At 48.8% G+C, this 17,383-nt stretch overlaps 1 protein-coding gene and 1 non-coding gene across 7 annotated transcripts in view; one reads left to right on the top strand and one right to left on the bottom strand.

The window, feature by feature from the left end:
• FOXN3 (forkhead box N3) overlaps nt 1–17,383 on the top strand; it is a 403,882-nt gene that overhangs the window by 149,225 nt on the left and 237,274 nt on the right. The window contains exon 1 of one of the 6 annotated variants that reach the window (XM_045060355.1): nt 13,579–13,711. The exons of the other annotated variants lie outside the window; for them this stretch is intronic. The gene's annotated coding sequence lies outside the window, so the exon portion shown is untranslated. Of the gene's footprint in view, nt 1–13,578; nt 13,712–17,383 lie in introns of those variants that run through there. 6 annotated transcript variants of the gene reach the window in all.
• On the bottom strand, nt 6,322–6,425 carry LOC111561047. The gene has a single exon (XR_002743417.1). It is a non-coding gene; the product is annotated as a U6 spliceosomal RNA (small nuclear RNA).

Genomic DNA, 17,383 nt, shown 5'->3' with positions numbered 1-17,383 from the left:
TGGCATTTTTCAACAGAGACGATGTTAGAAGGAGACTGATCAAAGTTCAAGAAGATGCTCTGGGGGCGCCTGGGTGGCGCAGTCGGTTAAGCGTCCGACTTCAGCCAGGTCATGATCTCGCGGTCGGTGAGTTCGAGCCCCGCGTCGGGCTCTGGGCTGATGGCTCGGAGCCTGGAGCCTGTTTCCGATTCTGTGTCTCCCTCTCTCTCTGCCCCTCCCCCGTTCATGCTGTCTTTCTCTGTCCCAAAAATAAACAAACGTTGAAAAAAAAATTAAAAAAAAAAAAAAAGAAGATGCTCTGTACTGTGTGGGGTTGCGAGATATCAAATGAGCTTCAAGTCCGGCCCTTAATTCCTCATTGAGACACCTACTGAGGGATTCTACAATTTCCTCTTAAGTCATGCACTCACTCCATGGAGGAAGTTCACGCTTTTCCATCTCCTAGATCACAGGGGGAGGATATAAGATCATAAGATCACAGGAGGAGAGCCATTTGGCAGTAGGGATCCAAGGCCGTACAATGTGAGTACTCTGACCCCGCGATTACACTTTTGGGAATTCGCCGTAGGGACGTAGAGCCACACGCACCATGTATGAAAGAGGCTACGCATCTGATATGGGGCACAGGGGCAGAACACTGGAGGTGACGTGCGTGTCCAACAGAATGAGAGTGGCTGAGCCATTGGTTCCTCTACATAAGGCCGTGCAGGCATCCACTCTTTCCGCATTTAAAAAATTTTTTTGTTTTTAATCTTTATTTATTTTTGAGAGAGAGACAGCGTGTGAGCAGGGGAGGAGCAGAGAGAGGAGGAGACACAGAATCCGAAGCAGGCTCCAGGCTCCGAGCTGTCAGCACAGAGCCTGACGCGGGGCTCAAACCCACAGACCGTGAGATCGTGCCCTGAGCTGAAGTCGGACGCTCAACCGACTGAGCCACCCAGGCGCCCCTTTCCGCATTGTTTATTAAGCACCTACTATGTGCCAGGCACACAGAAGGGGCGACGTCGAGGCTGATGTGGTTTCAGCCCACTCGGAGCTCAAACTTTTATCGTAGAAACAGATTTCATACCCTGTGAAGGGGTAAAAGGGAAAAAATGCGGGGCACCAAGTGTATTTACAGTGTGATCTCACTTTTGTTGTATGAATAGAAAAACCTGGAAGACAGTCTGAATTAACAGAGGTGTAGAAAGAAGCTTTGGGCCATGGGGTTATATCCATGCATACCCCCCCCCTTTTAATTTCTAGTTTCCAAGTTTTCCACAGTGACCATTATGATTTAATTTTTTTTTTTTTTAATGTGACTTTGAGGATGGAGAAAAAGTGAGCAGACTGGCTTCTAGCTCTTGAGTGAGTCAAAGAAATGTCCTGAACAGCTTGGGGGGAGGGGCCTCTGAGGTCTCCCACTCAAGGTTGCAGATCCCAGGCTCTTGTCTCTTCTGAGGACACTGGGGGCTTGTGCCGCTGGGTGGGCCGGCTGGGAACTTTCGCAGAAGGCAGCACTGTAGCCAGGCTGCTGACGCCCAGTCCCTGGGCACTTTCAGTCTCCAGGGCTCTGGTCCTCTAGGAATCTGGTGATGTACTCCAAGGGGGAAAAGAGTCTGTGTATTAGGCATATGGTTATCAAATTAAGGAAGTGCCCGTCACCTAGCAAATAAAAAAAAGCTGCGATTGAGTTGGATTATCTCAGCCACATGTCACTGCACCCCAAAAAGCAAAGGACGGCAGCCTGACTTATCCGGTCCCAGTCACGGTGTTCAAAGCATTTTGCGGGAGTTTTCCTAGTTGAGGCTCCCGAGGTGGGTACTCATCACCCCCATTTCTTTCCCTTTTAATTAGTTAATTAATTAATACTTGAGAGAGAGAAGTGAGGGAGAGAGGTGGAGAGAGAGAGAGAGAGAGAGAGAGAGAGAGAGAGAGAATCTTAAGCAGGCTGCATGCTCAGTGTGGAGCCCAATGCGGGGTCTCGATCCCATGACCCCGGGATCATGACCTGAGCTGAAATCAAGAGTCAGATGCTTGACTGACTGGGCCACCCAGGCGCCCCCTCATCACCCCTGGTTTACAGGTGGGAACCTTCAGCTCAGAAAGCAGGTAACCTGAGCAGGTCTCCTGGGTAGAAAAGACTGGAATTCAGACCCCCCCCTCCCCTGTCTGCTGTGAAGCAGCATCTCCAACCTCTGCTCCGTTCTGTCTCCCACTCCAGCTGTACTGTCACCGTGCACACAGATGTCTGAGGCCCAGGCAGTGTGTGAGGGGACAGCAGCCCATCCAGTGGCAGAATGCTGGCAAGTTTGAGGACCGCAGATGCTTAGAATGGGCACAGTTAGTTCTTTTTTTTTTTTTTTTTTTCAACGTTTATTTATTTTTGGGACAGAGAGAGACAGAGCATGAACGGGGGAGGGGCAGAGAGAGAGGGAGACACAGAATCGGAACCAGGCTCCAGGCTCCGAGCCATCAGCCCAGAGCCCGACGCGGGGCTCGAACTCACGGACCGCGAGATCGTGACCTGGCTGAAGTCGGACGCTTAACCGACTGCGCCACCCAGGCGCCCCTGGGCACAGTTATTTCTAATGAAACCAGATGCAGGGAGGGCTACCCTTAGCTGCCTTTCCTGGGTGTTATAAGTGAGGAAATTGGGGTTTCTCTCTCTCTCTCTCTTTCTCTGTCTCTCACATCCACACACACGAGAGAGAGAAAATATAACCCTCCTTATGTTAACTATAAAAATCTTTCCCTCTGCTTGGGGTTTGAAATTAAAGGCCAACTACTCTACCTGATACACATACATCTCACAAAAGGCTGATACCTTATACCGAGACCTGACCTTTGTGGTTGAACTGTTTTTCTTGAAATGTTTTCCTCGCTTGTTCCAGCTTTGCTTACTTAGTACGTATGAAAAACAATGATGAGACATACAGGAGATACCAGGGACACATAGATTGGAAACCGTAAGTTACAACGAAGAGAAAGAGTTGTTTCTTTTCCCCATCAAAACAATGTTTCCATCAATATGATACATACTGTTTCCTGTGTTTCAATTTCGGTTCCTCTGTAGTTCAGATTCTTCTGATTCATTTTATATATCATGGCCAGATTAATGTTTCTAAAATACCACATTCATGATATCATCTCCTATTTTCCCTAGAACATTCAGTGGTTCCCGCTTGTCTAGGATAAAATACAAACTTGTGGGTTTTGAACTCGGGTTCTTTTTTTTTTTTTAAGTTTATTTATTAATTTTGAGAGAGAGAGAGAGAAAGGGAGGGAGGGATAGCTCTCAGGTTCCTTCTTAATCTGTCTTCAACTTTACCTTTCCAGCCATCTTCCCAGTAATTCCATGAACCAGCCTCTTGCCCAGACGAACCAGTCTCTCGCATGGTCCTCTGAACATAGCCGGTATTTGCTTTACTGCTCAGGGAAGGAAAGAACAAAGGAAGTTCTCCCTTCCCTTTTCCTTTTTCTGAAGTCCTACCCTATCTCTCAGGCACTATGCACATCTTGCCATTTAAAAAAAAAAAAAAAATGAGTAGGGGCACCTGGGTGACTCAGTCGATTAAGCATCTGACTCGATTTCGGCTCAGGTCACCATCTCACGGTTCATGAGTTTGAGCCCCGCGTCGGGCTCTGCACTGACAGTGTGGAGCCCGCTTCGGATCCACTGCCCCCCCCTCCCTCTCTGCCCCTCCCTGGCTCACAGTATCCCAAATAAATAAACTTAAAGAAAAAAATAAATAAAGATTAAAAACTGAGTAAACATTCCTTGACTCTCCCAGCCTGGGGCGACCCGAATCACCCTTATCACAAACTGTCTGCGGTTGGAGTCACCCTGCGGGGTGGACCGGCTCAGTGCCTCAGGTCACCGCGCTCCGTAAGCACCCAATGAAAACAACATGTCCTGTGCTGCTGGCTAACTGGGAGCGCCTCCTGTCCCTGCTGCAAAATACTGCAATACCCAGAGAGGACCTCTTACCCTTCGGATCACAAATAGTAATTCTTCTTGTCCTGTGTTCAAGATGCATATGTTGGGGGCATTCGCTTATTATTTGTCATGCATTTGCCACCCATGACTAATCCTATTCTATGAATGAAATGGAAGGCGAGGGGGGGGAGGGGAAAATATTTGCATGACCTCACAAAGTCCAGTCTGTTGGTGGAGCCTTGAACCCACATTTCCTTCTGCTAATTGAGTAGGCCGCCGTTCCTTCTAAACCATGACTCATAGGCCATCAGGAACTTCTGTAAATATTCTGATGGCTTTTGTCATCCCCTCTTTTTTCTTTTTTTTCTCCAAAGGGCCAGATAGTAAACATTTTAGGCTGTGCAGGCCGTGTGGTTTTCTGTTGCAACTGTTCACCTCTGCCCCTGTAGTGGGAAGGCAGCCGTAGGCAGTGCGTAACCTAACGGGTGTGGCTGTGTTCCAAAAAAATTTTAGTTGCAAAAAGAGACCGTGGACTGGATTCGGTCTGCAGGCTGTAGTTGGCCGACCCCCTGCTATAGAAGGTTCGCTATAGAAGGTTCCCCTCTCTGGGTTCCTCGCGTTGGGCTGAAAAGTCAAGGATCCTGAGCAGGCCCCGCCATCTTGTATAGGCCAATGTGTGGATTATGTCCTCGGCTGGGAAGGCTGGCTGGTTAGGATAAATTGGGAAGTTGTGGATGTTCAAGCAATAGACCGTTGCCTCACGAGCAGTAGACCGGGGATCATTCCATGAACGTGGGGGTTGATCTAAGGGGAGCATAGTGGGGAGACTCTCAGCATTTGGGGCACTTAGCCCCCTGAACTAACCAGCCTGGGGGTGTTCTCCACTGTAGAGTTGCATCATCTCCCCACACAACCAGAATGTTCCATTATGCCCAAAGTTTACAGCGATAATCCACAGGCTGTCCCATTTCTCACATCTGGGACCCCAAGTGATGTCTTAATTATGACAGATGTAATACAATGAGTTCCCTGGTCGCCTCGGGAAAAACAGGTTTAAAAACTAACCGTTCAAGTGTTCAGTTCACCTCCATGGCTCCCTCCTAAGGGCACCCACATACTCAAGGCAGCGCCCTACAAACAGTGCTGGAATTTGAGGGCTTTATCATTAAGGTCGGCAAGCTTGTTCTAGTTCTGATGTTCTGAGGGGGAGAACTATCGACCCCCCCCCCTTTTTAAAAATAGAACCAGCGTGAGATCTGGGACTAAGAACACAAAAGTTTTTCCACGGTCTTCAAGGAGTTGTGGCAACTCTCAGGAACTCCTAATAAATTCCAGGAAACAATTTCAATGGTTTCTTTCTTTTTTTTTAGTAAAAATTTTTTTAGATGTTTATTTATTTTTGAGAGAGAGAGAGAAAGAGAGAGGCAGAGTGTGAGTGGGGGAGGGGCAGAGAGAGAGAGGGAGACCCAGAATCCGAAGCAGGCTCCAGGCTTTGAGCTGTCAGCACTGAGCTGGACGTGAGGCTCCAACCCACCAACCGAGCTTAACCAACTGAGACACCCAGGCGCCCCCCTCAATGGTTTCTTTTTAAAAAAATTTCCAAATTGTGGGCACCTGGGTGGCTCAGTCGGTTGAGCGTCCGACTGTAGCTCAGGTCACAATCTCACACTCCATGAGTTCAAGCCCCGCACCGGGCTCCGTGCTGACAGCTCGGAGCCTGGAGCCTGCTTCGGATTCTGTGTCTCCCTCTCTCTCTGCCCCTCCCCTGCTCATGCTCTGTCTCTGTGTCAAAAATAAATAAAAACACTAGCAAATAAATTTCCTAAATTGAACTATAGTTGACACATAATGTTACCTTCGTTTCAAGCATACAACATAGTGATTCCACACCTGGGTACATTTTGCTGTGTTCACTGCAAGTGTGGAAAAATTTCTGTGGCTTCCTGAGAGCTTAAACTGCAGAGAAAGAAGTGGAGGAAAGGTTTAAAATTTATGCTTAGGAGAAAGCAGGCTGGTCTCAGGCAGTTAATGTAAATAATGAGCAAATAATTCTTTAAGTTGGCTCTTAACTCTTGTTCTAATTCTCTTTCTTTTCTTTTCTACATAATAGTAGTAAATACTTGCATGGCATCCAGCCTGAGCTATGCATACCTGTGGGTATTTACATATGTCAGTTTATTTAACCCTCTTCCCTGCCCACCCTCCGAGGCTGGCCCTATTACACCCCCATTTTGCAGGTGAGGACAGTAAGGCACTAAGAGGTGAAATGACTTGCCTAAGTCCTCATGGCTTGGCAAAGGCTGCAGATGGCCCGTGTGCTCACCCACCCTGCCGTCTGGCTCTCGTCTTTTATTTATTTACTTAGCTGGTTCGTTTTTTTTTTACTTCCAGTTAGTTAACGTAAAAATCTGGAACGTTTCACAAATTTGTGTGTCAGCCTCGCACAAGGACCTTGCTAATCATCTCTGTATTGTCCCAATTTTATATGTAGGCTGCCGAAGGGAGCACTGCCTCTCATCTTTTAAATGGATGTTATGGCAGTCAGAGAAGTTCAAGTGTGTCCCTTCTGATGGATGCATCCCTTCCCAGGGCAGACCGAGCAGTCCCTCATTCCATCCCTCCCTCGACCAAGATTTCCAACACTTGCCATCTGCTGGGCGTGGACTCTGCCCGTGTAGCTTGCTCAGAAGGTAGCCGTGTCCCCGGGGGGTCATTCTGGCTGACAGCACTATTGGGTGAGGTGAAGGAGAGCCCCTGTGTCATGTCACCTCCATGAACTGCACGTGGTTCCCAAGGTGCACCTGTTAACTGAGCTCACGGGACAGGTGTAGCAAATCAGAAGGCTCGTGTATTTTAATTTGCAGTGAGAAATATTACTGCCTGGAAGGGGTTTGATGAGCTTGGGATTTTGGAAGGGAAGGTTGGACGACTTGAATGTTGAGCGCCATTGGAAAAATCAGCTGGTCACAGCCCCCTGGGTAACTAGCCTCCATTGTTGCTGAGACACCAACCTCGGGACAGGGGGGCTAACGCTGCCCCTCCCCGCCCCCGTGTGCAGGGTGGGTCTTGGGAGAGGCCTCACCTGTGAGGAAGGTGGAGGGGCCTCCAGTGCTCTGCCCGCCTCTGCCCCTCCCTCCCTCTCAGGATGCTTTAGTTCTCTAGATTTGTTAGCACAGCCCATCTGTGATTGGGAAGTGGGCATCTCTCTCGCTCTCTCTGGGACTTTGCATATATAGACCCTCAAGCTGGTGAGGGGAGTAGAGTGGTGACCCTGGGGGGGGGGGCGCATAATGACCAGTAACACTATTTTAATGGGAAAATCCAAGATCTTGGCTTCTGCTGCTTCCCTGGGTTCCTCACTGCTCCAAGAGGGTAAAGTGCACACTGCCATGTGGTTACATCTTTTTTGAAAAGGTAGTCGCTACGGGGCACCTGGGTGGCTCAGCGTGTTCAGCCTCGGACTCTTGATGTCGGCTCAGGTCATGATCTCATGGTTCCTGGGATTGCACCCTGAACCATCGGGGCTCCCCACTGCTAGCACAAAGCCTGCCTGGGATTCTCTCTCTCTGTCTCGCTCTGTCCCTCCCCTGCTTATGCTCTCTCTCTCTCTCTCTCTCTCAAAATAAATAAATTAATGAATGAATGAAAACAAATAAAGTAATCTCTATGCCCAATGTGGGGCTTGAACACACGACCCCGAGATCAAGAGTCACATGCTCCACCGACTGAGCCAGCCAGGGGCTCTCAGTTTCGTCTTTCTTTCTTTCTTTCTTTCTTTCTTTCTTTCTTTCTTTCTTTCTTTCTTTCTTTCTTTCTCTCTCTCTCTCTCTCTCTCTCTCTCTCTCTCTCTCTTTCTTTCTTTCTTTTTCTTTCTTTCCTTCTTTCTTAACATAAAATGGTACCAAAACCCAGCAGGTCCTGTCCTGAGCACAGGGAGGACTGATGCGGAGGGTTCAGGGCCTCACAGGGGGCACCAGGTCCTTGAGACCCAAAACTGAGTCAGCAGGGAAGTTCATCAGACCCTGAGCATCATGCAGATGATGCAGTTGTTCTGAACGGAGAGGGAAGAGGGGGCCGGTGGCTGGGGTGGGACCTTGAGGAGGAGCCAGGTTGGGGAGGAAGGGGAGCTGAGACCACAGCTATACTTCCGCCCTCAGTTCAGGGCTCCCTTTCCTGCCGTCAGACCAGCGCTCCGTCCTCTCTCCTTGGGTCCCTCCCTAAAGCAGTCAGCCTCCCGCCCTCACCGAGGCTCGGACACGTGGACCCACTGTCCCCGTACCTGCCTGGCTGCAGCCTCATCAGCATCACCTGAACCATAGACACTATCAAAGGACACGGCTGGTCACTGACCAAGAGGTTGCGGCCCCAAGGTGACCCACCGCAGAGCCCCGCTCCTGCCCCATCGACGAGGATTAAGCCCTCAGCTCTGCAGGGAACCGAAATAGGGCTCTGTCCGCCCGCTGGGTGTGGGATAGCCCCTTCTTCCCAAGCCGCACTGGAGAGCTCCTGCAGCCAGAGGCCAGGAAGGCACACCCATGTCACAGAAGGGTGGCCCTTTCTTGTCTCAGCGGGAGTGGGCAGGCCGAGAAGGAGCAGAACCGGCAGGGACAGGATGGCACCTGCCTGGGCGCCCTTTGGATCAGACTGCTGGGCTAAGACTGCCACTTTTCTGCCGGTGACCTCTGGTAGTCATTTTCACCTGCTTGGGGCCCCGATCCCTCACCTGTAAAATGGGGCCAACAGCACCTGCCTCAAAGAGCCACGAGCTGCCGGGCGAGGGTCTGCGAAAAGCTGTGACCGGCTCCCAGCAGGCATGTGTGTGGGGCAGATGCAGGTTCTGCGTGGCCTGCCATCTCTTCAACTTGGGAGCCCCCTTTGAGACAAAAATGTAAAATTACAAATATAAAACCAGGTTTAAGAATGAGCACGTATTGGGGCGCCTGGGTGGCGCAGTCGGTGAAGCGTCCGACTTCAGCCAGGTCACGATCTCGCGGTCCAGGAGTTCGAGCCCCGCGTCGGGCTCTGGGCTGATGGCTCAGAGCCTGGAGCCTGTTTCCGATTCTGTGTCTCTCTCTCTGCCCCTCCCCTGTTCATGCTCTGTCTCTCTCTGTCCCAAAAATAAATAAACGTTAAAAAAAATTAAAAAAAAAAAAAAAGAATGAGCACGTATTTCAAATGATGAAAGAAAACATTAAAAAAGTATGTGTTTAAAAAGCTGACATCCCAGGGGCGCGTGCCTGGCCCAGTCGGTAGAGCGTGTGACTCTTGATCTCGGGGTTGTAAGTCCGAGCCCCACGTTGGGTGTAGAGGTTACTTAAAACTAAAATCTTGAAGAAAACACCCAACACTGACGTCCCGAACATCACAAATCCGAAAAATAGCACAGTATTGTTAGTAATCAGCTGTCTCGTGTTGGTTTGCGTGACTTCTCTTGTACATTTTTGGGGGCTGTGGACTCCTTGATCACTTCCTCAGAGGACGGTGATTTTGGAATGCCATTTTCCCTCAAGAGAATAGCAAGGTAGTACACGCACTTCTCTAGCATGGTTGGTTGGGACCTGTTTTCTATTCTTGATGGATTAGGAAAAAAAGCTTGTTTGCTTCGCAAGTGGTTATTGGTAATGCCATGTAGAGTTTTAGGATTGCAGTCAAATGTGGGGGAACCTCTCTCAGGTTTCTTTCATACTGGAGCCATAAGGTTTCAGGACATTTAAGTGTTTTTGTGCAGTGATTAAGCTTAAATCAAGAAGGTGCTCATTCACCGTTTTCTGGGGTCCCTCCCGGCCGTGGAAGGGGCTGTGTGAGCGAGGGGTGCTAATGCTTTAAGCCTCAGTGTCTGTGGATAAATCCTTCTCCTCAAAACATGTCAGTCAGAGCCCATTGGATTATTATATTTGACATTCATCTTTTCAATTTTTTAGTTTTAGGATTTCTAAAGAACGTGTTCTCATTAACAAGAAATATAATCTTGCACGAGTTCAGTGTGTGCAACGATCTCTCCTTCAGTATCATTTGCTAACTGTCTACTCTGATCAGCCTCTCTCCTGTTGATTGTTGGGGGCATTTGATGACACAAAGCAGATAGGATGCAGCTCAGTATCTTCATCTAGTAGCTACTCAATAAACGTAGCCATCGAGACTGGCATCGCCCCTCCATTGGCTCCGATTTGGAGCCGGACACTCGGAGATCAAAAATTGGGACATTGTCCCCCGGGAGTTGGGAATGGGCCCAGCTTTGGGTCCAAGTCCGAGACCCAAGTGGGAGTCAGGTTTTGTCTCAAGTTATAACTAGAACTGCCCTCCCTCATTAGCAACGAATTCTCTACAGTTTTCTCCGTTCGTGACTTCTTCATTCAGCAGTAATATTCTGTTAATACGGCCACAGTTACCCATTAAACCATACTTTTTAAAGAGCTCAGTGATAATGTTTAATTTCCTACGTTTCCCCCAAATCTTTTGATCCTTATCAGGTCCATCCACAAAAATTTGTCAAAATACCGTTTTATCTGTTTTGTAACGTTAAAGGCTCTCCTGTAGGGGAGCTATCTGCGCACAGGGAAATCTGAGTTGCCTCTAACTCTGCGTGGGTATCTGCTGGGGCTGCAAATGACAGAAGGGCCACTTCCAGTGTCTGAACGACAGAGTGTTGGCCTGTGCACTGGGTCCGAGCGGGGCCTTCCCGTTCTCTAATGCCCACGCATCACCTCTGGAGCCGACAGTGGGGTCAGGCCACACACACCACAGGACTGAAAGTTTGGGACCCTGTTGAATACTGGCATGGAAACTACCAGTGTGCATTCTGACGTGTGGCCCTAAGTCACTTCACTTCTTTGGGCTTCATTTGCCTCCTTCAACGAGGAGCTCACCCGACACTGTTGGTAAAGTCCTTCCCAAGGGTAACCTTTAAGATTTTATTTCCTCTTTACATTAATTGGTTTTTGTAATGAATAAACAAATCTTTTTCTGGCCAGTGCTGTCAGGCCAAGAATGCAATTAGTAAATAAATAGTTCTGTTGAGATTAAATGATAATTCGGGGCAGTCAGCCTTAGTGACTTTCTTCCTACTCATGAGTTGTCGATTTTGATCTAGAAAATGAGCCATGGAGGATGGGAGGGAGGAGCCCTAGAAAATGGCCGGAAAAACCGGCCCTGACTTGGTCAGCGTAGCTTTTGCGCAGAAAACCCACCTTTGTTGTTCATTCACGGGAGATCCGGGAAGGTCTGTGCGGGGCCTCTTTTTCTTACCATAATCACTGGCAATGGTTTGCTCTGATGCTGGTATCACAAGGAAGCTGAGAGAGATTGAATTTGGATCCAGAGGGAGCTGGTGTTGGCAGAAGCCAGGGAGACTCCCAGTGGCAGTGGGATCAGATCCCTGTGGATAGCCGAGGGTTTCTCGGGATTGCAACCACAGACCTCAGCTTTCTGCTTCATCCACTTTTTGCAGAGCCTTTGGCTAGTCTTGAGACAAGATTCCAGTCGTGGCACTGGGAAAGCTTGCAAGGAAGCATACGGGGCCGGTTTATGACGGAATGAACTCCTCGGCCTTGGTACCCAAATCTCTGTGGGAATGCCATGGATGTGAAGATCTCCGGCTTGGGTGCCGGAGAGGCGGTCTGCCCCCCATCTCCAGTGCGTGGGGCTTTGTGAAGATTCTGGAGCACCTGTGGGGGCACAGGGGCTGCCTCGATTGGGGGGGGGGGTTACCCTTCTGTCCAGGATCCATGGGGAAAAGTTAGTCTGATGAGTAGTGCAGTCAGTATATGTTCACTGTGGCTTGCTGATTCTTGAACGTGTTTATAGAGTTGCCTGAGCTTGATCTGTGCCGTGATCTAATCCTCTGTAACTGAGATTTTGGAAGACAGTTCTGGTGGGCTGGGCAGTGGTGTTTCTAAACCGGCAGGCAGTAACTACCTCACTTAGTGGGCAAAGTGCAACAGAGAGAGTTCAGAAATGGTTTCTAGTGAAATGTCTGTGTTCTGGCAGCATTGGCTTGAGGTGACACTGTCAGATCTTGACCTTGATGGTTGTGGGCTATTGAGAAAAGGTTCATTTGTTGGATTGGGGGAGGGGGAGGGAGCGGCCTGGAGAGAGAGAGAGAATAGATTGGTCTATGAGTTGCATAACGGGCACCTTCAGAGTGCTTGTGCCTTCTGCGGGTCCATCCCAGTGGGACATGGGGATAGACTTGGAGTTTCAGGCCTGGCCCCTGGAGTTGTCACCGTCACAAGTTATTGGTTGCTGTTGTTTTCGCAACCGTTGTGCTTCACGATTCATGTGGGAGCACAGTGCTGGCGTATGACCATCGCCCTGGGTCTTTTGTAGATATGTTTGTCTGTTCAGTGAGTGGTGGCCATGTTCTCTGGGAGCATCAGGAGCTGGGCCTGGGAAGACAAGAAGGAGTGTCGTGGTCCGTGGCCCGTTTGAAAAATGCTGCGCGAAAAACCCAGATCAAACGATCCCCCAAATTCTCCGACAAAGCAGCCCAGGGTATAGACCGTGCGCGTAACGCTGCATTTCTGCGATCTTGGGAATTAGGTATGGGTGGTGTAAACAGGTTAGAGAATGCAGCGGCTATGAGGGTGGGCTCTGCGGGCCCGAAACTCATGGGGTCATACCTTTTCGGGCCCGCTCTACAAGCGTCGCCGGCAAATGGCCTTCATTTCTGTAAGCTCAGCATCCTCATCTGTAAGAGGGTGACGGTACCTGTCTCATAAAGGTGGCGGAAGGAAGAAAGAAATCACGCAGGCAACGCTCCTGCAGAGTCGGAAGCGCCTGGGAGCGTGGTGTGGTTATGCACGTCTTCTAATTCCTTGGATTGCACCAACTGGGTACTTGGTGTTCACTGTTTTGGCTGTTGTTGTTGTGCAGGAGCCTTGAAGATCCCCAGGCAGAGTTCACATTACCTTCGGTCCTCCCCAGGAAACTAGAGGAGGGCCATGGTGCTAAGAGCATGGCGGACCAGCCGGGTTTCCCACCGACGAAGGGAGAGGCGAGCTCTGTGTGTCAGACGCGTTACCAGGGAAGGACCCACGAGTGGCTGGATTTGAAAGCAGTATTTTGCCCACACCTTTCTACAGAGAGGTGACAGGAATTGAGTTAGTGGAGGGCTGGAGGGCAGCCGAGTGTTCAATGGAATGCCACGTCGGGCTTTTCCATTTCTTTGGCTGGAATCGGGTTTTTACACGTTGTCTGATTAAAAAAACCAGCCAACAGACAAAAACCAAAAACCAAAACAAAACTGCGAGAACCCTTGCGCAGGGGACCAAAAGAATGGCTTCTAAACAAAAACATGCCGAACACGTGAAGACCAACCAGATTGCGTCGGTAGGTGGCAAAGTACTTTGCCATAAATATTGCAAGACTCCTTTCTCTGCTTACAAGAAAAATCGCGTTGCATTTCAGACAACAGAAATGGCCGGACCAGCCTTTAGTTCTTGTGCAAGAAACTGAAAACAATGTGAAAGATTTTCCTTAAATGGACGCGGAGCTCGGCTTGGTCTGGGGCTGAAGTCAAAGGCCCCGGTCTCCCTTTGCCTTATATGCGTTATTTCTCATACGTTATGCAAGATTCCCCAGGCCCCAAACCATTCACTTTTTCCTGTAATCTCGAGGTGTGCCCAGGGCACATCTCAGCCTCCAACCTTTCTGCTTTCGCTTTTGGTTAGTCAGAACCTCCATCTGGCGGGATTTGAATATGAGTGTTTTCTGTGGCTTTTCTGTGGCTCCTTTTCAAAGCATTCAAAGCAGTTTAAAAATACAGAATGTTCAGCGATCTGACCAAGAGCTAATGTAAGTACTTATTTGGGGACTATTTTTAAAAAGTTGACTAGGGCAGGTTTGAACCTCTTAACTCTGCGTCTTGGAAATAGACCCTAAGATCAAAAAAAAAAAAGAAAAAAGGTTCAAGAAACATGTGACGACGTCTCCACAGTCATAATGCTTTCCGTAGTGGTAGTAGTAGCAAATATAGCACAGTCTAGAAAAATAGAAGAGTTAAAATTCTGTATTTAATATTAAACAGGAAGCTCAACAGAGGAGTCTGCAGCAACATGGTGGGTTTTCAAACAAACCTGTTGCCGGGTTTCTCGGTAACGAGAAGTCTCAATGAGAACTCTTCCTCTGTGAAGATGATGGGTTTTCACGGAAATCTCCACCCAAACGTGACCACTGGAAGCAGGTTCTGTGCTGTAAGGTTTTGAAGCAACCCCCCTTCCGCCAGAGCCAAAGGGAAATTTGGAAGCAAACTGAAAAGCTCTCCAGGAGTGGGAGATACTCTGCACTTTTGTCTCGCCTTTGTGCAGAGCCGTGCAGAGCCGTCACTCATCCACCATGTGCATGTGAATATTCTTTCTGAAGACCTGGGCTTCATTTTAAGGTCAGCCCTCAATTTCTAGAGAATATAATTTGCTGCTATTTTTAGAGCATCATGATTGCTCGTAATAACTAATGGAAAGAAAAAACGCAACAGAAATAAATGTGTAACAGCTGTGTCTGCTTAAACTTGATTAAAGGCAGTAAAAAAAAAAAAAGTAAACAGAAGAATGAACGTGATAATGGACGAAGGAGAGCCCGGTATCCCTCTCATTGTGAAAAGTTTCAACAGACGTTAACTTGCTCTCCTTTGGAGGCTGGCGATGTCTGTGTTTAAAGTTTACTTTACTGTTTGTCTTGAGTGGGATCAGTGTTGTAGTGAATAATTTATAGCCAGCATGAATGAGCTCATTAGTCACCTTTTCAGACTTTAAATGCGTTTTGTGGTTGTCATTACTGGAGCCTTCTGTTCAGCCGCCAAGCAAAATGACAGTTTGGCAGTTGGCTGCCTCCATATCGGGCAGCCCGCTCCCCTTCAGGTCTGTGTTGCTTTGATATTTCACTGAAACCTTTCCTTTCTATCCCGGGGCTGGTCCAGGGACTCTCACATTTCAGATGCCTTTTGCACCCCAAGCTTAAATGAGAAGTTTTTCGTGGATTAAAACACCAAAAAAAAAAAAAAAATCTTTCAGTTGCGTCGGCCGCAGAGAATGAAGTGGATGGAGTGAGCTTTTTTTTTTTTTTTTTTTTTTTTCCAGCAACTGCTGTGTGTTATTCCCTTTGTGCTGGGTTTGATATTCAAGTTATTTAGACGCAGCAAGCTGGGGAGTCGCTGTGCCGGGCACTCACACGGCGGCAGGCTTTTCTGGCCAGGGGTCGTCTTCGGAGTTTGGAGGGGGAAGCGTGTTTCCGAGGAGGTTTGCGTTTTTACAGACTGGAGCATCCATATGATGTGGGTGGGTGTGGACGAAGCAACGGACTCCAGAAAATCTGCCAGGCCAGGTTTCCAGGGCCAAAGAAAACCACGTTTTTCCCACAAAGGGGTGGTTTGATGACCTTTCGGGCTCACGGCCATCTGGGGGTCCAGAGCTTGGGGAGTGGCCATGACTTCTTCCTCAACTCAGCATCTTCCTAGTCCAGATCATTGAGAGAAAGCAAACTGTTGCAGCTGCCTGCCCCCCATGCCTTTGGAGACTTGCCTGGGAGGCCGGTATGTGAGGAAGAGCCCGGGCATGCCAATAGCAGGTGGGATTTCTTAGGAACGGAAGTCATGAGGTTCATCCCTCCCTTTGAACCTGGCCTGGGCAGCCTTCAGAGAGCTCTGACACCCACTCTCTGGGACTGGACGCCATCCGGAAGTCCAGGACACCGTGGCATGCCCACCTTGGTCCTCGGGTAGCCTCTGCTGGCACGCAAGGCGCATGGACGCTTGCCCGGGGAGATCTCAGCCAATGGCCTGGGCCTCTGTTCCAAGGTCCCTTTGACGTTTCCTCTGAGCAACAGGCACTAATGGCTGCCATCACCAACGTGGGCAGCACCCCCTTCCGGGATCCATATTGTTAGACAGCTGGCCTAGCACTGTGTGAGGCATGTAGGAAAGATGTTCAGTATTCCTCTCTGGAAGAAATGCCAACTTAAAAAGGACGCCTGGTTGTTTGGGGGCCAAATCTTTGAAGCCAGTGACAGTCACGTGTCTTTGAGCTCAGAGGCATTGGGTGCTGTTGGTGCACCCACAGAGAGACAGCAGTCCATTTGGCCGCTTCCTTCCCAGCCCCCACCCCTTATGAGACCCGAGTGCTCACATGTACTCATGCCTCACAATTTACAGGCACAGTTTGCTTGCACCTGAATCGAAATATTAAAGGCACATGAGAGGTTATTTTGGGAAGGAGTGGGGCTTCCAAAACAGAAAGTGTTGGTGAACTGCACTGTCCGATAGAGAATAGGTTTGGCAGTCGCAGTAAGTTGAAAGGTTGTTAACCCCACCCCAGAAGAATTTTGTACGGCAGGGAAATATATCGGTGATACCTTAATCCCCCGCAACGTTTCCCAGAGACGTCCTCAACTTTGTAGCTTTTGCTTTTGTTTTAAAGAGACGGTCTTCGAGAGAGGAATTAATTGTCTTCTTTCACATTCTTCTGACAAAGTAAAATGAGAGAAGTTATTTTTTGGCCTGGTTAAGCCTTTGGCAGGACGTAGAAACTGAAACCCAAGAGACTGTGGTACTCGGTGTGCTCGGTAAAGACAGGAAAACAATAAAGACAGGAAAACTTTGGAGGAGGAAAAGGTTGACGGTGCTACTTTTCTATTTTTTTTCTTTTCTTTTTTTAATTACTACGTTTCTTTATTTTTGAGAGGCAGAGAGAGACAGAGCATGAGCTGGGGAGGGGCAGAGAGAGAGGGAGACACGGAATCCGAAGCAGGCTCCAGGCTCGGAGCCGTCAGCCCAGAGCCTGACGTGGGGCTCGAACCCACGAACTGTGAGATCATGACGCTTAACCGACTGAGCCACCCAGGCGCCCCAGTGAGGCCACTTTTCTTTGACTGATCTGTGTAGTTATTAGATACCAGCTTGAAAGAACAATAAAAAGAAGCATTTTTTTTTTTCCTGTTAAGCGATCAATATTTTTGATTACCGCTATGCCACATGCTATGAGCAGAAGAGAGGTAGAAGACAGGGTCCTTGCCTCTCTGGGCACTTATAATTTGCTTGATGCTCAGCATCTAGTTGATTTATTTTTTATTACAAAGGTACACCATACACTATTGATTATGACATAGAAGCTGCACTTTGGCTCTTTGTAAGTAGCGCCTTCTCATTGTATTTAAAAGCCCCTCTTCCCTTCTCCTTTACTTCCTGCTCACCATTTTTCCTCTCTTGAACCCCACCACTCTTAGCCGTCATGTCCTTGACCCGCAGGGGATTCTCCAAGAAAAATTCAAAGGCTGCGGATTGATCTGAAGCTTCCCTTGGCTCCTACCTGCAACCCGACTCCAGACTCTGGAGCCAGACTGTGTGGGTTCAAATCCCAGCCCGCCACTTACCAGTTGTGTGGCCTGGGGCAGGTGGCCAAACCTCTCGGTGCCTCAGGTTCCTCGTTTCTTTATAAGACGGGCATAATAGTCGTACCTACCTCACAGGGTTAATGT

This window comes from Felis catus, chromosome B3, assembly GCF_018350175.1.
Source record: "Felis catus isolate Fca126 chromosome B3, F.catus_Fca126_mat1.0, whole genome shotgun sequence".
Taxonomy (NCBI): domain Eukaryota; kingdom Metazoa; phylum Chordata; class Mammalia; order Carnivora; family Felidae; genus Felis; species Felis catus.
The sequence above is the reverse complement of the archived record's forward strand: the minus strand, read 5'-3'. Positions and strand labels throughout refer to the sequence as shown.